Consider the following 8,893-nt stretch of genomic DNA (forward strand, 5'->3'; position numbering starts at 1 on the left):
GAGTTCAACCTGCTGCAGTAGCCGGAGCGAAGTTGTGCGAGTGTAGTACATACCTCGTCATAGTCAGGCGGTGGAACGTCGACTACGTCATCATCGACTGCGGGCTCGGGTTCTGCTTATCCAGAACTTTCCGTGCTGCTACCATTTATTAAGGCGGAAAAGTGTTCCCTCCATAACTTAAGTACGCTCTGGATATCGGTTACTACTATTGTTGTTCTTTCAGGAGTACGCCCTGGTCTTGAAATCTTCCGTAAATCGCCTAACTCTCTGGTAAAATTTTCGGGCATTCTTCCTGTCGGCCAGCATTTCAAGCTCTTCGCACTCAAGTATTTCGGCCTCTCTCTTCTTATTGCGGCAAATACGTCTCGCTTCCCTCTTCAGATCCCTATAGCGGTCCCACATAGCGCGCGTTGCGCCCGATCGCAGCGTGGCCCTGTAGGCGGCATCTTTTTTCTCTGCAGCTTCCTGGCACGCCTCATCGTACCAGTGGTTCTTTCGGGCTCGCTGAAATCCGACTACTTCGGCGGCGGTACTTAATGAGCGAGAAATGTGGTTCCACTGCTCGCATATGTCGGTTTGTTGAAGAGTGCTCTCTGAGAGCAGGTGTGAGAGTCGAGTAGCGAAAGCGCTGGCTGTCAGTTGTGATTGCAGCTTTTCGATGATTAAAATTAAGTTTAGGATCCATTGTGATACCAAGGTCTACAAAATTGTATATCTGTTCCAGGTTATGGTAACCTACTGTATAAGAAGCGGGATGAACAGCTCTTCGCGAGAAGCAAGTTTAAAGGCAGTGTCACACGATTGGGTATTTACCAAAATTTGGTACAAATCGTATCCCAATTGTGTGAATACCCAAATATTTTTCTTTATCCAAATCACGAAAATTAATGTGTTGAACTTTTTCAATAGAACACTGCTGTATTATACCAATCTTTTGACAAAAAAAAATCCCATTCTTTTTATTTTTACCAATAACCCAATATAAAAATGTACTAATCTGTAGAAATGAACCAGTCGAGTGCCACTGCCTTAAAAATGTATGCAATTAAAAAAAAAATAACAATTTTTCGTAAAAGTTTAGAGTTTTTTAATTAGATTTGTAGTCCATTGAATTCTAGTAGAATAAAGTACAAGTTTCAAATGGATAAAAACTACGATTGATTTTTAAGAATTTTTGAAAAAGCTCGAATTGTACGAAAGTTTGTTGATTTTTTTTTTTTTAATATTGCACAAATTTGGAAACTTGGATTTACACGGGTTTTGTCAAAGAATGAACAATATTTTTATAAAAAAATAACCAAAATTAAATAACAACGAAAATAATACGTTAAAACTTGTAGTTCGGCTATAATTTTTTGACCACGTATGTATTTTTGAATATCTTTAATTGGACATGCACATTGTACATAAAGGAAGTACATAACAAAATTAAAAAATATATGCCGTTTTTGCTTTTTTTCAAAGCTCATTTTGCCGGCCCTGAATATAGGAGAAGTTTATTGTCAATAGATAACATAGGCCTGCGAGATTTAAATTTTGTTTCCCCCCTCCAATTATTATGTTCTTTTTTTGAATATGTAGGTCTTGTTATTAAAATGCATCTTTGGTTTTGTCTAGCACGTCGAGATTTTTTTTACTGATGACAAGTATATTTCAGGATTTTTAGCAATTTGTATGAAAAGCCAAAAATTAATTAATTTAGAATGGATTTTTTACTTGAAAACCAAGAGTGGTTGTGAAAAATACACGGTTCATGAGTAACGCTGAACCGCGGTTCGGTTCGGTTCAAATGGTTTAATTGTTTATGCTAAAGAACATAAAAATAAAAGGCTCTGTTACTAAGATCAAATTCAAATATCCACATGTACATATAGTGGTGGAAAAATAAATAGAAGCACGGCATTTCAGCAAGTTTTGGCTAATATTCTTTTGTTTATTTAATGTTCAATTATTTTTAACCATATTAATCCAAGTTTCAAACTTAGTCCAAAAATTATGAAAATTCTGCAAAGTTTCATCTACTAAAAGTTTCTAGGAAAAATTTTTAAGTTTTAAGTTGATTAATGGCAATTTTTCACGGATTTTCTGCCATACAAAGTATGTGGGAAGTTCTTTTTTTGTATGGTAGAAAATGTGTAATATAAAAAAAAGTATTTAAAATCAACGCGATCAAATTAGAAAAATTTTCATAAAAATTAAAAAATCTACAAATTTAAACAAAATTCGAAAACAGACTGACTACTCCCTTTGTCGAACACTGAAGCATGCGAAGAGGCCCGTTCTTCGAGAAGCACCATTACGTACTCAGAACGGAAGCTGGGCGAGAATGATGAGGATAAAGCAAACGCGTTCGCCTGTCATCTTTCACAAGTCTTTAGACCCAATGAAAGCTCTCATCCTTCCAATATTTCAATACCACCCAGTAGCCCTACCACAAATCCGCTTCGGGTTAAAAAGAAAGATTTAATTAACACCATTGTTCATGATATTCAGAAGAATATAGCGCCTGGAAACGACAGGATTACAGATGAAATGATAAAGGAGCTCCACAAACTGCCGTACATTTTTTGTTACATATTTTTAATAACATGCTTAAGTTGGGGCGCTTCTCCGACTTATGGAAACTTTCGGAAATGATTATGGTGCCATAGCCAAGCAAAGATCCGACGGTAGTAAGTTCATATTGGCCGATTAGCTTGATTTGTGTATTTTCCAAAATATTTGAAAAACTTCTATTGAAAAAAATACAACCTTCACTAACAAGTAATTAAATAATACCACCACATCAGTTTGGTTTTCGTGAAAAACATGACACTGTAGAGATCAAGTTCATAGAATTTTTTCTTGTATTAGAAAAGCCTACGAAAGGAAGCAATACGGTGTATTTTTGGACATCTCTCATGCTTTTGACAAAGTCTGGCATGATGGCCTTATATACAAACTAAAGGTTTCACTCCCTGCAAATACGCAAGCAATTCTGGAAAGCTTTATGCTGGGGAGAAACTTCAGAGTCAGTCAGAATTCCTTTTAGAACAGAAAGTCACCGAATATATGCAGGCAAGGCAGTGTTCTAGGACCCATATTGTACGTAATATACACTCGTGATTTGCCAATTGATGATAGTATAACCATTTCAACGTTTGCTGATGACACAGCTATCCTAAGCAATAGTTCAGACCCTAAAGAGGCATCTTACAAGCTGCAAGAATATTTGAAAAAGTTAGAGCTATGGCTAGGTTCTTGGAGGATAAAGGTTAACGAAAGCAACGGTGTTGAGACAACGTTTACTTTGAAGAAAGAAACTTGCCCACCACTAAAAATAAACAGCAAGGCTATACGACAAAAAGATAATGTCAAATACCTTGGGATGACGCTAGATAGAAGACTTACCTGGAAAAAGCATATAGAAAACAAAATTTCTCAAGCGAAACTAAAACAAGCAGGCCATCAAAGGGTTATAGGACACAAATCTAAATTAAGCCTAGATAACAAGATGTTGCTTTTTAATAATAATAATAATATCCCAACGGTTTTTACCCTCCATTCCCGCCCATCCGCACGAGGGGCGCAGTCCGCATGACGTACGGAACCAGTATTTTAAATTTTTGCGCCGAGTCACGATAGGCAGGAGTTTGTTAAGTGTCGAGATCTAAAACGGTTCAGCTACAGAACTAAATTCATCAGCCGATTTTATGTCTTTATTTTAATGATTCATTTATTGAGAGAGGACAGTATCGACTTATTAATGCTGAATAGCGGATCTGATATATCAAACGTGCTGGAATGAGAGTTAAAATCCTGGCATAAGCAACGGAGTGGGTCGTGCAATTCAAAATTAGTTTTACAAGCTTTCAGAAATAGGGGGCAAAAGTGTCTTCATACCCGGGAGGGAACATTAAGGCTAACTTCGCCAAGAAGAAGCGGACTTGAAATTGAGCCTGTTAGTAATTTAACTATAAAAATTGTACCAAGCATTTGCCTGCGGCTGGAAAGTGTAGGAAGATTAATAAGTTTTAATCGGCTCGTATAAGGTGGAAGGTTATATTAAGAATCCCAACGGAAATTTCTTAAGGCAAAAAGTAGGAATTGTTTTTGAATTGATTCTATCTTGTCTGAGTAAATTTGATACCTTGGATTCCAACCGAACCGTATTCCAGAATTGGCCTAACTAATGTTGTAAACAGGGTTTTAGTGATATAAGGGTCACAAAATTCTTTTGACCATCGTTTCACAAATGCAAGAACACCTTTAGCCTTATTCACTGCCACATTAATGTGAAGATTAAAATTAAGTTTAGGATCCATTGTGATACCAAGGTCTACAAAATTGTATATCTGTTCCAGGTTATGGTTACCTACTGTATAAGAAGCGGGATGAACAGCTCTTCGCGAGAAGCTCATTACTTTACATTTCTTAAGATTTAGAGGCATAAGATTTACTTAACACCAGTAAGCCATGCTGTCTAAGTCTGAATGTAGCAAAGACCTTTCTTTAATTGAAACGTACGATTTATAAAGCTTTACATCATCTGCATACATTAAAATTTTGGAAAATTGTATATCTGTAGAAATATCGTTTATAAAAAGCAAGAACAGAACCGGGCCTAGGTGGCTACCTTGAGAGACTCCTGAAGTAACATCAATGACGTCAGAGATAGTATTTTTAAACATTACTCTTTGTGATCTATCATAGAGGTATGAAGAGATCCAACGTAGAAAATTAGGTGGAAGACCAAGAAGATCAAGTTTATAGATGAGCAACGAGTGGCACACTTTGTCAAATGCTTTACTGAAGTCAGTATATAAACATCGACAGATTTGCTTTCACTAAATGCTTTTGAGATATAGGACGTTAATTCAAGTAAATTTGTAGAAGTTGATTTGCCCTTGCAAAATCCATGTTGACTATATGAAATGCTAGAAGAGATAGAATGCGTCAACTGATTTGTTATAATTGCTTCAAATAATTTAGGAATTGCAGAAAGCTTAGCTATTCCCCGGTAGTTATCCACTGAAGATCTGCTACCGCTTTTATGTAACGCGGTTATGAACGATTCCTTCCATATAGTAGGAAAAACGCCCTCTTTAAGAGATAAATTAAATAACGAGATAAATAAATCAGTCAAGTTTCAGTAAAAGAAAGAATATCGACAGCTGAGTGGAAGATCGACCTATCTCGGCAGCCAGTTCGAAAACACCCTATCTCAAAAAACTTTTCAAGAACGCCATATTTCAGAATTGTATTGAAAAATACCCTATCTCAGAATTTGGTTGAAGAACGCCCTATCTCACTTCAAAATGTATTGAAATTGTGCTGATATAGGGCGTTTTTGAATCGGCAGCTGAGATAGGGCGTTTTATAAACGAATTCTGAAATAGGGCATTCTTGAAAAGTTTTTTGAGATAGAGCGTATTCGAGCTGGCTGCCGAGATAGGTCGATCTTCCACTCAGCAGTCGATATTGTAATAACATTCAAGGCCTTTAAAGTATAAGTTCGTTAATTTAGTATTTAGGCCTCTTACATTTTGGTAATAAATACTTAAAGCAGATTTAATAGTTAGTTTTTTGATTCAGTGTCATGACGGGGAATATTAGCTAAGTTATTTACTTTTTTGGGCCTATATCGAATTCACGAACGAAAGCTCCGGGGGGCCAAAAAGAACTGCTAAGCAGCGCATTAAAATTATCTAAATTTACGTAAATTTTAAATGAAGCAATATTTCTTTCGTGATTAAAATTAAATTTTCTGATGCTTAAGTCGACAATTGTAATTTTTGATGAAATATAAAGCTTTATATCGGTAGTGTCTCTCGGCGGAACCACAACTAGTTTCCTCGTATCAGACTGGACTACCGACGGAGGGGGTTGAGTTACTGCGTTAGTAGTTGAGGATAGGGAAGGCGGTGGAGGCTTTGAAGATGATGCCACCACTTCAATGGGGGAAGGGGAAGATACTTCAGGCTCTTTATTATCCGAAGTAGATTTCGTTACACGGTCTTTTGAGGCTGAGGATTCTGAGTCGGAAGATTATTCTTACGTGCAACGGCAGCAATTTCCTTAGATGGACTAAGAAGACGCTTACGTTTAGACACACGGATATCCTTAACAGATTGCAAGGTATCTAAGCATTTGAATGATTTAAACATATTTTTATAATGCTTAAATTTTTCTGTCAGTACCGACAATTCTCTTCCTATTTCTGTAAAACCATTTCTGGTTTGCCTAAATAGCTTGAAAAGATCAACTTCGGTTGACCGGCACTTTACGCAAGACCAGCGAAGGCCCTTGCCATCATTAATAGCGTTCAGAATCGCTTTTAATGTGGCAAGTATCAAGATCGCACTTCATATTGAAAGATTTATGTAATACACTCGTTAATAAAAGACAAACAAAATAAATTATAACAATTAAGGAGCTGATGTAAATAGCTTTAAATAAATGTAGCGAAAGTTTGACTATCACTGTAATTATGACACTTAATAAACGCAACGCAAACAGCTGTGACAAGAATTACTAGAAGAAGTAAACAAAAAGAGTAGAACAAATGTGCAAAAACAAAATGAATTCAGTTAACTACAAAGGCTACAACAACAATGATAGCAACAAATGACTCGGCAAAATTAGAATGTATGCTAGTGAAATTTAATTAAATTTACTTTAATATAAAACCAATAACTTAAACTTAGCTTCAATTATTTCACACTCTGATGCTCATAAGCACTTTTTATCACTACTTTAACACAGAATTAGCACAATGAACTTAGTAAGTAGAAAGCCAAAATCAGAGCACAATACAGTACAACCTCACAGCTTGACGTTTGCTTATTCAGTGATTGATGATTAAACCATGTTGGGCATATGGAATCGGGCTTTGGGGCACAGCGTGTAATTCATTTTGAGCGGTACATAAAAATACGAATATCCACAAAGATCTTAATGTAAATACGGTGCACGAGGACAAAGAGGGCTAAACATCAGTTACTCAGCACGGTTAATGAGCCATCCAAATCGACTAGCGAGAGATCTTATTAACCCGATATATGCAAGAAGACTAAAAAGAAAGGATATCTCCGATATTATCAAATGATGCGCAATATAATAAATTTCGATATCCGCAATATATAAATTTCGGATTTGGAACTCGTCCTTTCAGACCGACTACCTAACACCAGTGTCAGTGAGGCTCGGAAACTTATCCTTTCCAACCGAACACAGCCTACTGGATTGTAATTACTTAAATATAGAGAAGCGAAAGCGCGGCGTGGAAATTAGTCCTTTCAGACCGCCTGCCCAGCATGATATCCAGCGATCCTGCTGCTCGGAATCTTGTCCATTCCGACAGCCGCAACAGCTGTAATAAATATATATGTATGAAAAAATAACAAATTGATAAGCATTGCCACAGAAATTTTAAATTTAATAGCAGTTTGTAAGATTTGAAAACTTATTGTTAGTTTCGAAAGAAAGATTCAATAAATAAATACATATTATACAAAAAAACAAAGTTACACCAAAGTATACATTTTTTTTTTTATCAGAACTACAAAAATCCGAGTATGCAGTTTTTGATTTTTTGGCGTTAAGCATTTTCTCCATATAAAAACATTTAAATCTTTCTTTATATGGGCGAAATTACAAATCACGTAGTTGCCATCAAACAAAAATGTTTTTGCGGTTTTACCATACGGGTTGCATTTTTAGACAAAAATGTGTATTACAAAACGTGAAAAGTGCTATAGGGGATTTTCATTTTGAACCGAACGGAACCATTTTTTGGAGTGGTTTTTGGTTCGGTTTTGGGATTTCAAAATAAAAAGGGTTCGGTTCGTGGTTCGGTTCGGAGCCCGAAAAAAGCGACGGTTCGGTTCAAAACCCGGTTCGGTTACAACCGGTTTGCTGCCCTGAGCAAAATTGTTAACAGTTATTTTTCTTGGTGATTTTCTATTTATGGGCATTTTTTAGCTAATATTGTAGGTTTGCGCATGATGAAATTAGTGCACAAAACATTACCAATTATTTTAAAGTACTTGATGAATTAAACACATTTTATTAACAGTAATCCAATTCATATTTACATTTATTACAAATAATTTGCTCATTAGTGGTTTTTTATAAACAATTTAATACCTGTGAAAGACATCAATTGTTGTTATTACGAACCGAGTAAATACCATATGTGTGTCTTGAAATACATGCTAAATATTAGATATGTGGGCAACATGGTATTTATCTAATAACATTACCATCTTAAGTTTCATAGTATTTCGCTGGTATTCTATGAAACACAGTTAGAAGTTGTCGAAATGAAAGCAAAACGATTTCCAACATTCTCATTTTGTGTCAACAAAATTAAGTTATAGAAAATATAATTTTTTTTTTATAAAAAAATGTTTTTAATATGCAGAAAATTTTAAGAAATGAGCATTTGCAATCGCTGGTATGCGAAATCTTGTGCAGTTTTTTATGAAATGAGTGCAAAACTTACTCTTTATTATTCACTGTGCAGAATTTTAACTTCCTGGTGCAAATACATATGTATATACACGATGTGTCTATTAAAATCTGTATAAAAAATATTTGAAATACCAGGAATGAAATACTAAATTATGTGTGTCATTGAACCTAGTAAACAGAATACTATAATAACTTTATGACGGTATTGTTACTATATGTCTGTTACAGGTAGAACTTTTTCCTCAAATACCTCAAATTGTATTTAGTACTTTTTTTGTTGGAAAAAATAATTTTTATTTTTTTAAAGTTTAGTTGTTTTAGCAACTTGTTTTCTTATGAGGGGATCACCCTTTTTAACAGAGTATAATACCGTTCAATGGGCCTGACTCAGGGATTTTCGGTGGGTTCGCATGTCTGGGTACAAAAGCTATGCTATTTT

The sequence above is a fragment of the Rhagoletis pomonella genome, unplaced genomic scaffold (genome assembly GCF_013731165.1).
Source record: "Rhagoletis pomonella isolate Grant_MI unplaced genomic scaffold, Rhpom_1.0 Rhpom_scaffold_00035, whole genome shotgun sequence".
NCBI lineage: Eukaryota > Metazoa > Arthropoda > Insecta > Diptera > Tephritidae > Rhagoletis > Rhagoletis pomonella.